This window comes from Cuculus canorus, chromosome 2, assembly GCF_017976375.1.
Source record: "Cuculus canorus isolate bCucCan1 chromosome 2, bCucCan1.pri, whole genome shotgun sequence".
NCBI classification, from domain to species: Eukaryota; Metazoa; Chordata; class Aves; order Cuculiformes; family Cuculidae; genus Cuculus; species Cuculus canorus.
In genome coordinates this window covers 126408771-126428961 of record NC_071402.1, presented here as the reverse complement: position 1 = coordinate 126428961, position 20191 = coordinate 126408771, and the positions used below count along the sequence as shown (strand labels likewise).

Below are 20191 nucleotides of genomic sequence, written 5' to 3'. Positions count from 1 at the left end.
TTCCACAATTTAAAGTTTAATTTAAAAAAAATTAAAAAACACTTTTTCAGTATTTATCTGATTTCCACAGAAATGCAGTTTGCCACAGATCATACAGAGCGTATCATCTCAGTCACCATTCCAAGACTAATAAATAGTATAAAGTTAAGAATTCGAATTAGACATATGCAATGCTATGTAAATTATTTCTTAGTTAAGCGAAGATGTACAGCTGTCTGAAAATACTTTGTTTAGCTAAGCTAAATTTATTTCCAAATATCCACGTAGGGTTTATTAGGTTTTAAGGAGAACAAGTCTTTCCATGTCTTCATAAACAGTCAAAACAGAGAGAGATAAAAGCCAACTAAAAGAGAAAAAAATATTCTTCTGGATTTAGGGGCATTTCTGTAGATTTCCTCTGTCACCTTAATTTACATGACCAGAAAGCTATGTAGCACATTTCCTCTTTATGGCTACAGAACACAGTCCGCTCCGTTTAGATTTTCACATCCCCATTTCATTACAACAAGCTAAATTTAGCCAAAAAGTTTAGTAGCTACAAAAATCATCTACAAGTATAGAAAAAATCACAAGTATATATTGCCCTGATGACAAATCAAAATCCACTAAACTTTTCAGTTCTTAACTTCGCAGTCCATCTCCTTCCATACAGTGAAGAATCCAATTTTCTTTAGAGTCTTGAAGCTCAAGTTACACCATGAAAGTTTCTTTCCACTTCTCCTGAACCAAATGTTTTCTCTGAAAAGGTGCTGGTCAGGCACTGGGAAGCATTACAGGTAAAACTATAAACTAGTCCAGCTTTGGGTACTTTTTACCTTGCCGACCACTTGTCAATATCGTTTTGCCCAGTGATGATGAAAATAAAATCAGCAGGTAGGGAATTTTAAAAACTGCATTACAAACATTTTCAACCTCTAGAGGCCAAGAGTTGATGCCCAATAAAAGTTGGCCCTGAAATCACACATAAAGGGACAGGGAGCTTTTGAAGTCCCCTTACCCTTCTCAGCAGCAACACCAAATTCTACTGAAGTCTCTCAAGCAGAAACACATTTCGCTTTTACAGTACCGACACAGGGAGACTGCTGTCTTTGGACAGTTACTGTATTTAACAGCATCTACACTTCAGCTAACATAAAAGCTGCCAAGAATTGAAATTATTTCATTTTATAGCACTTGTCAGCTTATTAGCAGTTCTAAACATTTGATGCACTACAGAACAATTTTCTAGTACCAACATTTTCATTAATCATTTAGTATCAGACTTCTAAAGTAGAAAAATAACTTAAGTTTCTTTGATTTTTCTGAAAGCACAATTTCTGAAGGTTAAAATAAGCTACTACTTGCAGCACATCCAAGTACACAGTTGTCAAATTGTTTAGATATTTAAGTTCTGGGAGTAAAAATCTCCTGGGGACAAATATACATGGACAAATCTTAGAGGAGAAGAAAAAGATAAGGAAAATTTTTGGTACTTTTAGAGGCAAGGCACCATATGAAACCTGGTCTTAGATCAAAAACTTTCCCTTTGCTGTAATAACTTGCCATCCTGCAAAAATACAGCAGCAGAGCCCAGGTCTTCTCCAGGAAATAAAGGACAGAAGTCACCTGGACAGAAGGGAAGATCAGGGAAAGCTACAGTAAAACATGCTGCTACACTGAAAGCCTTTTAAAGGTTTTAATATTCATTTTATGCTGTATTGTTCTGATGCTTACTATTGCACCTGCAAGTTACCAGCCAGCATGTTTTACTCCCTACAAGACAAGGCTTTGCCTGATTTTTTGCCAGAATCTTAGTGTTTTTTCAATATGACTTAGGCTAAAGAGAGAATATATTACTCTTCTTAGAGGTTCTTGCTATGGTTTTGTAACTAAAAAGGACGTGTCTCCACAGCAGACATTTTCTTCCGTAAGTGTGAGGCACTTGCATGAAGTCAGTAAGTTTAAAAATCTCATTAAACAAATATTGCAAACATTACATCTTCATTGATGCATATCTGTTTATTAATCACTACTAATAATTATCTCTGGCCAAGGACCGACCTTTTTTCATCCCCCACTTATGCTTTGATAAGATGTGCAACAAAAGAAATGAATCTACAGCAGATTGCATGCTTGCACCAACATGAGGATAAAATGAGATTAAAACCCTTTACTACAGAGGCACATTTTACACAGGTAGCATTAAAATAAATTATAATGTTAACCTTTTTCTCAGTCTTTAAAGTAATCTTTATTTCTCCATGAAAAGTCTCTGCTTTAATAAGTATAATATTTTTCTGCTTAATGTAGGAACTTCCTTCAGACCTAAAGGAACAATGTAATTTACATTTCATCTTCAAATGCCATCTGCTACAAGAACTTGTGTTATGAACTAGAATGAGGGTATGACCTTTTCCCAAAAGCAAATGGCAGTATAAGGCAATTAAACTAGGAATTAGTGAATTAGCCAAGGAGTCACTAGAGCCCAAAATCACACTTCAATCACTACTACCCATACCACGATCAGAGATTCAGTCCCACATCTTCTTTACCATACCACTACAGGAGTCCAACAACAACTGCAACGTTCTGTTCCTCTCTCATACAGTTAGCTGGCATGCAAAACCTTTGGTGCTGCACAACTGGAAAGCAAGGGGCCCCTACATAACAGTTGTTCTTCATAAATGCATTTCTAAGGCCACTCTTGAAATATGATAAACCTTCTGCCTTCTAATGTATCCAAAGCATTATTTTTATTCTTTACCTGGTGGAGAAATAATCAACTTGCCAGAGTTTATATGAGCAAAGGCAGGAAAAAGTTACCCAGGTTTCTAAAAAAATAAAAGGCGGATGGAAATGCATGTTCAAATACATCCTGAAAGACAGAAATGATATCTTAGAGCTACTTTTAAAATGAGGGTCAAGTTTTCATGGCTTCTCCAAGCACAAAACTGATTTACATCAAAGGACTGACTGAATTCATGATCTCCAAATGAAAAGTGTGTGTGCTTCTGCTCAGTAGGAGTAAGATGAAAACATTTTCAGTGGTGAGAATCTGGACTATCTGTATCACTTCCTGGAGCAAAATGCAGACTCTCACTTTGTAAAATCCTCCTTGTGATGCCAGTCAGAAGGCAATCTGTTCCTGTTGCTAAAATGCAATACAACCAAACTGATTGTCTCTGCAACAAGAAGTTTGAATAACAGGAGACAGGATCCACAATATTCTCCTGTAAGTTACACTTGGCTATGCTAATTGCCAAACAACTGAGTTCCAAGTCTCTCCCAAGGTAAGAAGTAGTAACTATTAAAGAGATCTAAACTTTCACATCTGAGACATACTGTGTCGCTACTGCAGGGGGAACAATATTTGGCATCAACATCACAGCACATCCAGGTGTTCACAGACTTTTCACACCACTTAAGTCCAACATCAGCCTGACAACGGGCGCTAAAAGATGCATTTAAGCTGCCTGGTTTACAATGCTGTATTAATAGAACTGTGCCTGCACATCTGCACATCCACATTTTCATAATTTCACAAACATTTGATTTCTATTAACACAAATTCTAAAAATTAATCTATTCTGTAATCATACTAAATCAGCATTCCATTTTGAAGAGTTTCTCCATCTAATAAGGTATTACCTGTTCAAGCACAAAGGACCTAGGACTAAACCTAAAAACTACAAATGATGATGTTACAAGGGGGAGTTTTCCCACTTTTTCACCCCCTTGCTTCCATAGATGCCATCTATGATGCTCAGATCTGTAGCTTATTTTAGGTCTTAATTAATTAATTTATTTCAACAAATTAATTTGTTTCAACAGCAACTAGTATTACTCTCAAACATCCTTTTTCTCCCCTTCTTCACTCTTTTTTTTTAGAAATATCTACCTATGCTACCATCCATTGAACAAGTTAGTGCAAATATGCATAACTAAATCCACAAGAAATGTTTCAGAATTCATCTGAAAGAAGCAGCTTAAATGCATAACCATGAACTTGTACACAAAGAGCTCTGGTTGTGCACACCATTTATTTTTGCATTTACAAGTATATGCACACTAAGATTTGACCTCATTTTCCTTCAAACAAAGTACTAAATGACATTTTAACACAGAATTTAGTTTTGTACAGTTTCACATATAAGATAGTAAAGAGAGAGCAGACAATGTTGAGCTGCCAATATTCTTAACACTTCTGTCAAAATTCAGCTTACAAAGTAAAGGTAAAAATTACATACCTTTCACAAGACTTATTACGTCTGTAGTCCAAGTGAGAGAAAAACAAAAAATCAACATACATAATATTTGTACTGAGATTGGAATTTTAGTCTGTCAAAACAGAGAGAAAATACCAACAAAGGAACACACAAACATTCCATGAAGTTCCTCAAATAAAAATTTATGAGGACCGTGGATGGCTTCCTTCACTGTATTCTTCTACATGTATTCTCCTACATGCGAGTAAAGAATTTCTTTAAAAGCTCAGTAACATTTGGAAACTGCTTCTATAACAGCCATAGATTCTGCTTTCAGCTTTGTAAAATGAGTTTTAAATACCTTCACTTAAGGTGAATTCACTTTGAGCCCCAGGTACTGTTTTTTTTCCTTTTTCAAAGATAGAGCTATTCAATGAAGTTACATCATGTGCTAAGGGGAGATTTAATTTATCTCAAAAAAAAAAAAAAGGGTGTTACAAATTATTGATACATTCCAAGAACATATGCCAACAGGATGGTATGACGTCAGTATGAAAATGAAAATATTATTTTTAAGATAAATACTTGTTCTCATTGCAGCCTTCTGCTACAGCTACTAGAGAAGCAATGAAAAATTCTCCTTTTGTAACTGTTCAATCTCTGTTAGTTTTGTATCCTGGTAGATCTACCACCCTTCCTTTTAGCGTGTATCACAATTGTCTTTCAACAGAGAACATTCTTGTACTGGAAAGGTTAAGATAAGCCAAGTAAGGGCTTGCCCTAACTTTTTCACAGGCTTCCTGCATGACTACATGAGAAGTCACAAACATACCTGTTCCACAGGAACCCCCTATGTAAATAAAATAGCCACAAACTGGGTTGAGGCAGATGAATATTCTTTTCTGCAAAGTACACTGGAACTTTCTGAAAGTCAATGGACAATCATGAAACATTGCTTTGCTACTTAAACATAAAACTTCCCAATGTAATCAGCTAACAATTTTGGAACAGTAGTTGATAAACTCTGCTATCTGCATAGGTAAAAGGATCCTACAGTAACTGGGCATGTCTCTTAAGTCCATTGAAGCAGTATGGCAGTACCAACCCACACAAATGAAACAAGTAGAAGTGTTTCCCACTCCTTGCTCTCCTTCTCCAACTCTTTTTCAACTTCTAATTTATAGAAACTGAAATACACATGTTGTTAACGTGCTTTACAGTAGCCACATCCAGCAAAGATTCAACCCTTGTGCCTGCTACATATTTCACTTTTCATGATCCATCTCCAACTTTCCAGAGGAAAGTCCTACTGAGCAAATTTAGAGCTAGCAATACCTTTAACATGCTTACAAGAGAAACTGTGAGAAATTTAGCCCAAAAGAATTCACCAGGCTTAAAGCCTACACAAACACAGATGTAAGTATAGTGGGAAACTAGTGGAGAACAGCAGTGCTATATTCTGCTTTATAGGTAAAAACCTGCTAAGACTAGTTTCAGAATTTCAGTTTATATACAATTTCCAAGACTAAGAACTGCACAGTTCAGAACATCCAGCCTTCCACAAGTGCAAGTAAATACACAAGTAAGACCTCAATATTTTACCTACCCTATGTGCCCTATAGTACTAGTCTATTGAATATAGGTTAAAAAACCCAAGAATATATTAAAAACAAACAAACAAAAAAAAAAACCAAACAACTAGCCAGGAAGCTTAAGTGTCTTATCAATGCTCCAGCCTCCAAAGAGAATTTGGTAAGTATTTAGTATGCACTATGTTTACATGCTTTTATAGCAGGTAAAACACCACCCATGACTGGTAATATAACTTGGGGCAAAACTTCCTCCTAATGATAAATCTTTCAATTAATGAACACTAAAGCAAAATCCACACCTACTAGCAACACAAGAAATTTCTCTGTATCACCAGCAACATAATCTCAACCTTTCCAAAGTCCCATCTCTGGCTGTAGTCAAAAGGAGAGCATTTCGGAATGAGACACAAACACAAATAATCCAGTGGCACAACAGGCAAGAGGCCCTTCCTGACCTGGTAGGTTACTAGTGGAAATCCCAAAGCCAACGACTAAAGTGAACCCAAACATGGTGTTAACCAACAAATGGTATTTTTTCCAGTTCCCTCAAAAATAACACAGCTTTCAGGTATTTTTGAAAAATCACCCTCATTGCAGCAGAATGTAAGATTACATTAGCACAACTTCAGGTTTACCCGTCCCATTTTCTTGCTAAATTAAGCAAAATGTATCATCCCAAAAGTCCTCTCCCACTCTCCACTAATGGAGTGGTGCTTCAGAGTAAGAAGCTTCTTACACAGCTTCTTTCATCATGTTCCCTCCAGGCCAAAGCAGGCTTCACATCAATTTAACTTCTGCTTTCCTATAGGGAGGGCACCACATCCATGATAGAAGGAAGACTGACTCACAGTGAGCGGGTAGTCTCTCAGTGCCAACTATGAAGAATCCAAATGTCCTTTTACAGCAGTGAAAGTCTGAGCAATTCCATTAGGCAAGATGTGGCAAGCTCACGCGGCTGGTGATCTGAAAACAAAACAAAACAAAACGGTCATATAAGAAATAAAACTTCCTGCGGCATTGTCCTTCCATGCCCAGGAAGCACAGGAGAGGTAAGGAGTATAATATATGAATATCTGGAAAGTTTTCTATCTTCTTTTTTCATATGCTTCCTCCAAATACAGCATCTACAAAACCACCTTCTTCTCCTGAAAAATATGCATTAGAAGTTCAGGTTAGCAACATTCTTCTACATAACTAAGAAACTAAGCTTTAGTCTACTAATACAGTAACAGAGCAATGCATTTTCTAACAGAAATCTTTCTTGCCCCAAGATCCAGAATTCTGCAGGAGTGTGTGACTTTCCTAATCTTTCCTCATGACCAATATGAGAAACAGAATATGAATTCCTCAGATTTGTACTGTAGATTCAAACCTGTTACTCACTGTGTGGTTTGTGGCCTTTAAAAAAAAATAATAGCTTTAGCAGTTATAACTTGACTTTTTTCTCAGCTATTTCTATATGCTGCCAATATACCATACAGCTTCATTTCAGTAATAGAACTAAATTCTTCTGCATTTCTTTAACTATTGACATTACTGCCCTTACTTAGTACTGTTCTTGAAGCGTTAGTGCAATTTCCACGGAGAAAAGGAAATCCTTCTCCCTGTTCTGAACTCAGAGTTTTGAGCAATACTTTTGCCTTCTCTTATCAGTTGTCTACATTTAATAATAACTCCTAATTTCATGTTTACATTCAATTCCTTGCTTCTTCATTACATTCCTGGAAATGCCACAACCCCCAGCTGGTTTCGAGTCTAAACATCTGCGATCTAATTTTAGGATAAGATTTTTTTAATGTATGAACTCATGCATTTTTAATATTAATCCTAATATTAAGAGTGGAAGTTTTTAAAACTGGAGCAAAAAAGAACACTTGATGTGTTAACTTTGATATCTTACATTAATCTAAGTTTCTTTCATTTTTGCTGCCTTTAAAGATTAGAGATCTAAAACAGCTATTAATGTAAGAGCCTATTGACATTTTTAGCCTGTAGAAGCATGCAGTGGGCAGACACAGCTGAAACAATAACATATTTTAGTGATGAACCAGCTTTACGGTTTTATTATACAGACTCTCACAAATCTATGGCTGGTGCTTTTCCCAGTAACTCAGAAATTGAACTGTTCGACATTTAAAGCTTCCAACTAATGATATACTAAAAACTTCTTATGGTTAAGGTAACAAAATCACCCTATGATATGCCTTTGAAAAAATAAATAAAAATACCTAGCTTGGCCTTGTCTTCAGAACTGCAGAATTCACAAACTCTATGCTACGTAGGACAAACTAAATGCAGGGACCAACACCCTGAACAATATCTCTAAAGATATCCAAAAAGCTAGTCAGGGATTCAAGGCTTGTAGCAATTACTTAGTCACCTCATAAAGCCAACCAATGCCTTTGTTGTTCCACAATCTTTCCACAACTTCGCTTATCCAAAAACACGTCCCGTGTGCCCCACTGCTCCCCAAAACACCGTGCTGCAGTGATCTAGCCTGCTCCGTGTGCATAGGGATGCACTCGTACAATATTTTGTTTCTAAGTATTTTGTAGTACAGGTGCACACTTCCTAAAATCACCTGAGAAAATCCAGGTTATCTTAACTGCAGTGTTGATTGATTTACAATACATTGGACCAGAAAGATAAATTGAAAAACAAACATACTTCAGAGTGGGTGGCTACAGGTCATGTAGGCATCACAGAGGGATGATTATTTAATGCAGAACAGGGGAAATTAACTATTTGGTACCCAACACAAAAAAAAAAAGAATGATCTTGCAATAATTGACCTTTTAACAACTATACATCAATTCCTTAAGCTATTTTGTACTGTAGTAGTCTCAAAGAAGCTAACCATTCCAAAGTATTTGTGGAAGAACCTATGAGGAGTGCAACAAAAACCTAATCTGGCAATAGATTTGTGTGTAATTTGGTGTAAATCTGCATTAGGCAGACCTAAAACCCTTGGGGAGGAACCAGCCAATTCTCTCTTCCCAAAGTTAGCTATTTATTTCTGCTGCAATTTCTACTAAAACAAGCAGCAACACAACTACAGAGTAGAATGAGAGTGGGAAATGAATCCAGTTAACTGAACAGGAAAAAAGCCAGATTTTTAACCACAGTGTTTGCTGAACCAGTTAACTGTATGAACACGTTGCCAGCATATAGGAGATGAAAAGAGCAAATCAGACAGGTGCAAGCAGGAGGGTAGAGCAGAACTACCCTTTTGGAAGCAACAGGGGATTATGCTAGTTTACACTGAAAATGGAACTAGGAACAAAATGACAGTGAACAGTAAGAAAGTAAGTGTCTCACCCAAAACAACCTGCAACAGGTATGCCCTCTAAAATTCTGACTTTGATGCTTGTGAGCAAAAGCTGCCCTTAATGGCAAGTCTGACTCATGCCAAACATTAAAAATCTTATAGTTTGCATAATGGATAAGCTAGTTACAAGTGTCATTATCTAGCGCTAGCTCTAATTGCTCTGAGCTAAATATAGCTTTCAGAATTTAAAAGTTCCTTCTCAGCTTTTCTATCCGTTAAGGAGAGAAAAATTTTCCCGCTGGAAAAAGTACACATACACAGTTGCATGCTACCACAGAGAAGCAGGAAGCGAGCCTTGAGATGATTAAGTTAGTCTCCAACATTCACTCTGAACTCCTGTTTTCAAGAAACCAATTGCTTTCCTATTCCTCCACGGTGGTTCCAGTTACAGCAGGTGATGGAAGCTCCTTTTCAAACCAAGCCATTTTGTTGCTTTATTAGCAGACTGTACTACATCTCGGTCACCTTCAAGATGTTGCCTTTGCCAGCAAGCTGTACCAGTACCCACACGCTTCTTCCCGTGCCACCCAACTGTGCACTGCAGGCGAGGAAGAGGAGGACCAAGGCTCTCACACATGCATGCAGCCTGACCCTACCCTGCAGCCAGGGTAGTGGCACAGCATACACAAAGGGAGCCAAAACCTGCTACAGTAGCACCCTGATAAAGGCACAAAAAAATGTCTTTCTTCTGCCTTCTTATACCAGAGACGGGTTTGAAAATATTTAATGAAGAATTCTACATAGCGGGCTTTGGCTTCCCTCTATGAGCTGATAAAGGGTTTCAGGCAGAAAATTTGACTGACAGTTAGATATGTATTCTGCAGATTCAGTGCTTCTGTTCACTTCCCTTTGAGAGGTCATTACATAATTAAGTGCCTGCAATTTTTCTCCGATTCAGGGATTTAAACTAAAAAAAAAAAAAAAAGAGAAAAAAATCACATTACTGGTCTTTTCCCTGTACCTATTTTCTCTCTTGTTTCATCCACCCTCTTCTCTTTACTAAGCTGAACTCTTTTAATTTTTATTAAGAGATCTGGTCTTCTTCGTCTCTGTCTTAGTTGAGTGGGGAAAGCAGTAAAACTGCTTACGGAAAAGCAAGTACACATCAGACCTTATGAATTACTGAAAGCCACATTACAGCTGAAGAGATGAGCCAGCCAAGACTCCAGGTTTGCCTGTCTTAGATCTGCGCATGTGCTGTAGGAAAGCCAGCTGGAGTCCTGCCAGGAAGCACCTAGTACTCTGACAAGACCAAAGGTAGTATGCCACACCTCTATCTGTTCTCTGATCTACCAATTCTGAGGTGCAGACCAGGATGGATAAAACAGGTTAAAGGAACTATGTCTATTCTCTGCTGAAGAGAGATTTTAAAAGCGAGCCTCCTGATGTGCACTGTTCTGCAGTGGAATATCCATACCGTACTGCTGTCTGAGCTGCTGCAAAACAGAAAGGCTCCCTACTGTCAGTGCAGGCGTAGCCAGACTTCATTTATCCACTTCTGATAAAGCACAAAATCATGACACTCATTGCTATTATGATTTTTTCCTTTGAAGCAGCAGCACAAAATGTGGATAAATAGCATAAAATATAGGGATGAATACCAGAGGCACTTCATATACTAGATTTGTCACTCTCAAAGATGACCATTTCATTTTAAAAGTCTGCTCCTCACAACAGCCTATTTAGTATAGACGAATGTTCAAAAAAACACATACATAAGATCATGGATCTGCTACTGGTAAATATACTCTTAATTCTATAAGTTAACCGTCGTGAATCGGAGCTAAGAACTTTATGGGCTCTTTCTAGTTAGGCTGTTTGTTCCGCTCTTAGGCGGCAGCAATCAGACGCAGGCAGGGCAGAGCAGAGCAGCCCATCAGGTATGGATGCACCAGTCTGGAGCACCAAACAACCTCTCGTTCTCTCCCCATATTTAAAACTACCACATAAGGTGCAGTGAGCAGAGACATGCCACGTGCCGCCTTTCAAGGAACTAGTAGAAAATCTCACACAAGCTGAAGGATGGAAGAACAGTGAAGACCAGCCAAACAGCCGCAGCATTAATCTGGGAAATGAAGCATGCAGCTATGGTAGCATTACATGACTGTCCACTAAATCTGGATCTGGGGATTAGCAGGACAGAAAAGATACCAGAAAAAGGTGATTTGTTTTCTTCCCATCACTAATACCGAAGAGATTTTACTCTCCTCTCCAAAATTAGAACACCTACCTAAGTATGACCTCTTCTTTTCCTCTTGGTGTTCCATATATACACAGAAACCCATGAAAAAAAATAGCATCATCAGCCTAAGGTCAGGATAGTTGAGGACTAAATATTCACAAAACTTTCACAGAAGCATTAATTAAAAAGCAATTATGTTAAAACAACAAGATCCATCAGAGTAAATATATTACCCTCCAGGTTCCACCAGAATACATACCACCCTGCAGAAATTGAAACCTATTCATAATAAGTTTATTCAGAGAATTTTTCCCATTAAAAAAAAATAGATAATGCCCAGTTACGATGTCTACAAATTCCAGAATCTATTTACCAGATGCTTTTCTTTACATCTGGTGACCTGAAAAGTTGCTTCAGCTGTAGCAAAAGCTGCTGAAAAACTCCAGTGACCGCTACTGCTCTATCTGCCAATTTATGGGAAAAGAAAATCATACATAAACGTTTATAGTTAAAATATATACATACTCACTTAAATGCTACTTGAGATTTTTTCATTGTTGTGTTGATATAGATATAAATAAAGTCCCATTTAAGTAAATGCTTTCACAATCTGATCACATTATTGACATATGTTGGCCCTTCCCCTTCCTCCTTGCACTTTATGCATTTCCCTGCCAATCTGAAGGTACATTCTTTCTGGGCATTCAAGGTTACTTAAGTTACAGTCAAAGTACAGACGGGAGTGCAGAATCTAAAGATTATCTATATGGCAGGACTTCAAACAACTAACCCAGCTATACCTCAAGGGACTAGATAAAGAGGCAGTAAAATAACAAGGAGAGAGGAAGATGGGTGAAACACTAGAGTATTCAGAGTCTTCAGTATACAGAATCCCCAGAAGGGATTTACTGATGAAAGAGAGAAGTGAAAGTTGTCGTTGAGCTCCCAGACAATCTCCACATCCAAACTCACTGCACTATGAAAGGAAAATGCGGATGTGGCCAAGGAGGACTCTTATCTCTAGTTGTTTGATAAAGGACTGAAAGTCCTAACGCACAGGAGAACATGGGTCAGGCAGACAAGTACTCTGTTCTGGTAAACAGCCATGACCAGATAAAGAGAACTGATGATTTGATTTAGGTATTAAATACAAAGCCAGACATCATTTAAAACTATGATGGATCTAAAAAAGCCTCCAAACATACCTCTGCAAAAGAATGAACAGAATCCATCTGGATCTACAAAAAACACTATAAAAAAAAAGAACAGTCCTGGTCAGAGTCCTGGGAGTCTGCAGCAGATTCCAAGAAACTAGCCTTGGTATGCATTTTATTTTACTAGAATGAAAAATATCACAGTGAATTAGGCATTACAGGAGATTAACTTGTCTGACTCAAGCGAGTAACAAGCAAAAGGAACCGCAGACTGAGGAATTCAGACTATAGCTTAATAATACTGAGCAGCTGATTCATTAAATGTGCAGAAACGAAGCTGCTGGGCAGGGTCGACAGAGAGACCTGGACAAGCTGGACCAATGGGCTGAGGCCAACTGCATGAGATTCAACAAGACTGAGTGCAGGATCCTGCACCTGGGTCACAAAAACCCCAGGCAGCACTTTAGGCTTAGACAGGAGCGGCTGGAGAGTTGTCTGAGGAGAAGGACCTGGGGGTGTTGATTGATAGCTGAATACGAGACAGCAGTGCGCCCAGATTGTCAAGAAGGCCAATGGCATCCTGGCTTGCATCAGGAATAGTGTGGCCAGCAGGACTAAGGAAGTGACCCTTCCCCTGTACTTGGCACTGGTGAGGCCACACTTCGAATACTGTGTTCAGTTTTGGGCCACTCCCTACAAGAAGGACATTGAGATGCTGGAGTGCGTCCAGAGAAGGGCAGCAAAGCTGGTGAAGGGTTTAGAGCACAAGCCTTATGAGGAACAGCTGTCTGAGCTGGGCTTGCTTAGTCTAGACAAAAAGGAGACTGATAGGAGACCTTATCACTCCCTACAACTACATAAAAGGAGGTTGTGGCGAGGTGAGTGTTGGTCTCTTCTCCCTGGTAGCTAGTGACAGGACGAGGGGAAATGGCCTCAAGATACATGAAGGGAGATTTAGGTTGGATATTAAGAGGAATTTATTTACTGAAAGGGTTGTCAAGCATTGGAACAGGCAGCCCAGGGAGGTGGTTGAGCTACCACACCTGGAGGTGTTCAAAAGACAAGCAATGGTGGACTTAGTGGGGCTGGATCAATGCTTGGACTCAATGATCCTAAAGGTCTTTTCCAACCAAAACCATTCTGTGATTCTGTGGAAATGCTCCATGGGATGCAGTGTGCAGTAGACAACTTGCACAATGAAATAGGCCAAACTAGATAAATAGCTTCCCCACCCTTCCCAAAACGGCAGGGAAGGAGCTGATTCAAGAAGGTGCACCCTGTTTTAAAGTTCAGGAATAAAGTTAAAAACTTTCAAAAAAAATTACTTTAAAGAAATTATAACCAAAGTCCTTCAATAACACATCGAAACTACAAGATGTAGTAAATTGGCAGTGAATATGTCTCGGTAAAAAAACAAAGACAGGATGTGACAAGATGTCTACTATGGAACAGGCCTGGAAACTACAACAACCAACATGGAATCAGAAGTAACAGCTTCCTGACTATGAGTTGAGAAAACCAGATGTTGCTGCTACAGATTCCTGCAGGAAAAAGGAAGATTTAATTGTACATATAGTTGCAAATAAAACTTTCACTCATTCTCAAGTTACCGTGCCCACTTCACCTCTAGCTAATATAAACATTTAGAAACAATAATCCATACTTTTTTAAGCAGACAAAACAAGTGGAAGATACTCGTATGATAGCAAAATAACAAAGAGAATACCTGCCTTTAGAGTTGGAGGTGAGGGGAGAAAAGGGAAAAGAAATCAGCCCTACTACAGTTACATGCAAGATTTCAGATTAAGTAAAAGAGTCAGAAGGAAATACCAAAATCAAGGGTAACAGGGTAATCAACTTTAACAAAAAAAAAAGAAATAAAAAAAGACAAGGGAAACCTGTAGGTATGATCCTGACCTGACAACAGTGGCACAAAAAAAAAAAAAAATTAAATAAAGCTGACAATGATCTTATTTAGTAGAAGGATTACAAAGTGACGAAGTTACCGGACACAGAAGACAACAAAAAAATATCAGCCTGGACACAGATCACCACAAGAGGTTGCCAAGAATTATCGAGGCTAGTTTTAACAGTCCTACTAGTGACAAGGGAATTGAGGCACCTAATGAAAGCTGCTGCAGACAAAAAGTTGCACTGAACAACTAGAACAGTAGGTCAGAGGAACCACATGAACAGAGGTGGTGACAGTGAATGCAGTTCATCAGTCCTGAAGGCAAGGTCAGAATCCAAGGAACAAGAAAAGCAGAAGTTCCACTGTCACAGCTGGAAGTGACCAAGGAGCAGAAGGTACTCACATGTATGAGCTGATTGCACATTCACTCCATCATCAGTATGACAAAGGCCTGAAGTGGAAAAAAAAATAAAATATCTTTTGACATAATGTAAGGAAAGCATTAAAAAAAAAAAAAAAGTCACTGTGCAAGGCACTGCCAGCATCTAACCTGGTCAAGAAACAGAAAATAGCACCCAAGAAACACCCAGGATCGCTGCAAGCTTGTGCTAGGAAGATCGACAGCAGTTCCATTGTCTTCGAGTGAATACCATGAGTGTACCTAGACGTCCACATCACAAGACTATGCACCTCTTCAAGTCTAAATGCAAGTCTGCCAGATTCACTGAGGGAAAGGCAGAGCATCCCCAACATGAGGACAGCAAAAATTTAGCCAATTTACAAGGCTCAGAGGGAATGCAGATGCTCTCATAAGCACTGAAAGAAAAATATCAGTTTTAGACAAGTGTACAAACTAGTCATGCATATATTTAGCCAGGATCCTGGAATGAAGCTTTAGTCAAAGCAGGGAAGTTTTGAAATAATTTATTAATGGGACACCTGAGCACAAAGCTCTGACTATTTTAAGATTGTGCTTGGTCACTTTACAGAACGGAATATACAAATAAATTGACTGCAACAAATACTGACTGTGAGTACCCAGGAACTCTTCCATTTCTGTGATGTGTCAGTACAGCCACCTTCAGCAACCAAGTCTTTATATACTACTTATCAACATTACTATTGCTGATTTAACCTGGGCTGCAAAGTGACCCTGACTAAATACTCTAAAGTACCCATTAATAAAAAGAAATTACTTCAGCTTTACTCACGGTATTTCTTTTGTGTACAAAGATTTGTGTTATTTTTATTAAGGAACATTAACTCCAAAAAGTTCATATCAAAGAAGGAAACTATTTTTTAGAATCTGTGTTTAGACTACCAGACATATGTAGCTTCTACTCTATCAATTATGACAATGAAATTTGTTGATATTTTCTTTTTGATGTCAATACTTGGCATGCCCTCGCCCTTCTGAAGGCAATGACTGCCACGTTCAGAGTTCTGGAACTCAGATATAGAGAAACAAGCATTTCAGAATCTCAGTGCAAGGAGGAATTAGGGGATCAGAATGGTTCTCTTCAATCTCCTTTTTCAACAAAGCCAATCCAAGCACAAGTCTAGCCAACCTTGTGATTTTTGTTTGCACTTCTCCTACATTCCACAAAACACTATATGCAGGTGTTTCAGCAGCATTCACAGGCTGGGCAAAAGCGTTTCATAAGATGACTTGCCTGTATTTACTCAGAACGCCTCCATTATTTTCATGTGTCAAAAAGAACCACAGGAAAGTTAAAAAAAAAAAAGCAGTTTGATCAACCAGAGTAAGAAGTGAGAATTAAAGTTATGCACGCTAATATATAAAAGTTTTTTTTTCCTACCCTTCATCCCTAGTTCCTTTACTAGATACCACCAGTCTTCTCACCTGTAAGTCCATTAGGCTAGGCTAATATAGAAAATATGATTTTATTGATAAAGGAATGCACAACAGATGCACAGCCTACAGAACCTCTCTTCTTAAGAAACCCATCACAAGTTGGATTGAGTGGCAATGCACTTGTGGACTGCTGAACAATGATATTAAGAATAAAAATTCCTGAAGAATTCAAGTTCTGCAAGGTGTGAGTGTCTGGAGACAGGCCACAGCAAGAAAGGCATTACATCTTGCTAATATATAAGGGACAAACTTTTTTTTTTGTTTAGAACATAAAATCCACTTAACAGCAAGTAAAGATGATAATTTTGTAGAAGGGCTTTGCACACTAAACTACTATTTAATAGGTTAGCTTGGGAAAAACAGAAACAAACAATTCATCTTGCACTGAATAGAGGACGTGTTTATGCTAACCACGCATTCTAGTGGTATTAAAGTAAATAATGCAAGCTCATTTGGCAAGGAACATTTAGTACTTTAATGAGAGCCATCACTGTGTCTGTATTATCAAGACAGTCAGGAAAACGTGGATGTTTTCAAATGCTGAGGCATGCCTCAGAATCCAAGATTTCCCAAGCTTCTTCAATTAGGAAGCAATCATCACCACAGACGAGTCCCACAAACGTTTCCCAAAGCAAGAACATTCAGTCACTTGATACTGAGATACAGCCACCTTTCTACCACTGAATTACTATGAAATTAAGGAAGTCACTTGGTTAAAAACAAAGACATGGCTGATGACATAGCTAGAAATAAATGGGAAGTTGCATCTTCCCTGCTCATCTGATTGAGCTAATCAGCTAGGACTAAAAGAAAATTATTGAAGCCTGCCTGATGAAAACAATGACCTTGTATACATCTAAAAGTACTCAATGGTGTTCTATTACTTGACATTTGATCTTTAAAAATGTAAGATTATCACCAGTAAGGTATCTTCAGTACACCCACAATTGCATGCATATGACATGGCAGAAGAAAGTGACCTAGTATACTTAAGTGTTCCTTCAATAAAGGGAAAAAAATATTTGCAATTCACCCTTATCAAATACTCCATTTTGTGAAAGCCTGACAATATTTTTTTATTCTCCTTTTGAAATAAACAAACAAACAACAACATACAAACAAAACAAGAAAACAAACAATAAGTCTCATCTGCCAAAGTGACATCCTGGCAATGGCTCTGCTGTGGATTTTGAAGCAGAAGTGTTGATCCTGCTGAACTTCAAAGAGTACAGTACAATATACTATTATACATACGAAAATAAGCTGTGAAATGAAGCAAGCATGTATGTGCAGAGCACCCTATGATTCAGCTATCCTATGGAAAATTCTAACATCTTATCACTGAATCTGAAATGAAGTTCCCTATTTATTCAGTGAGCTGAATGAAAAAGCACAATATCAGCACTGCATTTTTATTCTTATTCTAAGAAATAGGATGTTAAAAAGCCTGTCTCAACAAAACTGGACAACAGCTAAAAGACAAAAGCTTTATTTATTCACTATAGCAGTTCCCTACATCAGTAAGTTCTCTTTTCTCAACAATGCAAGATTTTCCGAGTACTGGGAAATATTTAATAAGTGAATCTTAGTTTTACAATATTTATAAGTTTTATCAGAATACTAAGTGCTTCTAGTTTTAACATCTTGCAGATGAGATTGGTGGATTAAAGAGAGAGTAACCCAACACAATAGGAAAAGATGGGTTCTGTACTCCCTGAATTTCAGCAGCTGTGGCAGTAGCAGAAGAGCTGTGAATTGTTACTTCCTAGCTAGATCACTCAGTAAAAATTAACAGTACCATTCAGTTAAGGAAGACAAGAATCAATCATAATACTTTGGCCCAATATTTTGCTCAACACCCAAATTTTAGATTTCATTTTCCATTAGATCTGGGTCTTTTTGATGAAGTTAACATTAACATGGCAAACCATGTTAAACCTTCATGCCCAGCCCATGAACCTAAATCCAGCTGAGTACCTGTTCACCCTAGCAGTGGTACTGATACCACAGTGGCAGGCAAAAGAGGGTTCATGATACATCTTAGTTACCCATCATTTTATTCAGTAAATAGTACTTGTTGATGCTAATAGGGTACACCTACTGAATTCACTTCTTCGAAACCAGTAGCTTTCTTGCTAAGATATGAGAAAGTCCTGTAGGCCAACACCTGAATTCTTTTTCTTCCACTGTTTGACCTGAATCATAAAACAAATAAGAAATACCAGCTCTTCTTTCACAACATGATCATTACTAGAGTTCAATAACAGAACTAGATTTAGCCTTGATTCTCCTCTCTTCATATACAAATTACTTGTTGTCTGACCTTAGTATCAGCAAATTAGCAAACCCCGTTAGTTCTAGTTCTCTTCTGGTTTTAGAAATCAAGTTCAGATATTACTGGTCCTTCGTAAGAAGCCTACTACAACAATGGTTGCACCTTGCTGTGTGAAGGATGACCTGTATCCCAAAACCAAGGTTGCTTATTGACTTGATTAAGGCCCAGGCAAGACTGAAAAAGAACATCAGGACTTTTGACTGGCTTTTCCAAAATAATTTTTTAGATCTATCAGAGTCTGAAGATCAGAGTTGCACTACTTCCAAGATACACTAGCAGAATTATCACAGAATGACTGAGGTTGTAAGGGAGTTTTGGAGGTCATCCAGTCCAATCCCTGTGCTCAAGCAGGGCCACCTGGAGCCAGTTGCCCGGGACCATGTCCAGATGGGTTTTGAACATCTCCAAGGAGGGAGACTCCACAATATCACCATGCAACCTGTGCCAATGCTCAATCACGGTCACAGTGAAAGAAATGCTTCCTGATGTTCAGAGGGAACCTCCTGTGTTTCAGTGCCCACTGCCTTTGATCCTGTCCATGTCTTAACAAGTGACAAAGCCGTTATCAGAATGTTATCTTTTAAGGAAACTACACACGCTGTTCTGAGTGATTCAAATAACGCTATTTAACAGTAACAGCAAGTAAGAGGCAGTTCTGAGAAGTTTCCAGGACATGACAGCACCAGAGTAGACCACAGAGCCTTATTAATTACTCTTAGTAGCAAAAAAAAGTTAGGGAGACATCTTATCTTCAACTATAGTCTTAATAACACCTTCTGCTTTTTTATTTTTTGTTTCTTTGTTCCATTATCACTTATTTAAAAAGCAAGGACGTGTAACCTTTTAGCAATAATGCTAGCTCCAAGCAGCCTGACCCACGTTAGGTGGCCCGTTCCAAGGTAGTGAAATCATTGCTAAAAAAATGGACTAGCAAGTTCTTCGAGTATCTGCTACCTAAACCGCTGCATAATTCCCAAGAACTGAGAGGTCATGTGCCACTGAGCTGCTGTGATGCTGATACACCCAACTGCAGAAGGGAAAACCCACACAGTTACCGAATTGTGGAAAGGTATTAGCAAGTACCAGCCTGCTTGTGTTTGGCAAGCAGCAAGGTATTAGGGAGGGAACTCGAGAAACCCACCACAAACTCCTACCACAACCATGATAAACTAGCAGAGACTGAGTTGCCCACATCCTTTGGAGTTAGCTTCATCAGCTCCTTGGTATGCAGACAGTAATCGCTAGCGTGTCTTTGGGATCCTCACAGCTACTGACGATTTACACTTTGTTATTTTAAAAAGCTCAAGTGAAACCACAGAAGATTAACCCTGTTTCTGGTTTCTCTTTTTAAGGCATACAAGATGGTCAATGACTGAATCACATTCATAGTGAAACTTCCTCTCTCCTCTCCCCCTACATTATGAGTTACATTTAAATTCATAGTTTATGCTGTCAAAGCTTTGTCTAGGGGATCTCAGCACTTGCATGTTCATAAGCAAGGGATATAGAAAGAAATGATAGAATCATTCACTCTTTCAGTATTACAGTATTTCACGAGACTGTAACAAGCTTCTTTTCTAGCAATACAGTTGCAGCCAGCATAGTCTCAGGTGCCGCTGTGAGCAAGA

General features: G+C 38.4%; 1 protein-coding gene across 5 annotated transcripts in view; it reads right to left on the bottom strand.

The window, feature by feature from the left end:
* The window catches only part of OSBPL3 (oxysterol binding protein like 3), an 89571-nt gene that overhangs the window by 63924 nt on the left and 5456 nt on the right, over positions 1–20191 (bottom strand). For 4 of the 5 annotated variants that reach the window (XM_054058223.1, XM_054058226.1, XM_009562867.2 and 1 more), the window contains exons 1-2: positions 14756–14809; positions 6625–6739 (exon numbers count right to left, since the gene is read on the bottom strand). The gene's annotated coding sequence lies outside the window, so the exon portion shown is untranslated. Of the gene's footprint in view, positions 1–6624; positions 6740–14755; positions 14810–20191 lie in introns of those variants that run through there. The other variant, XM_054058224.1, reaches the window with a different exon arrangement.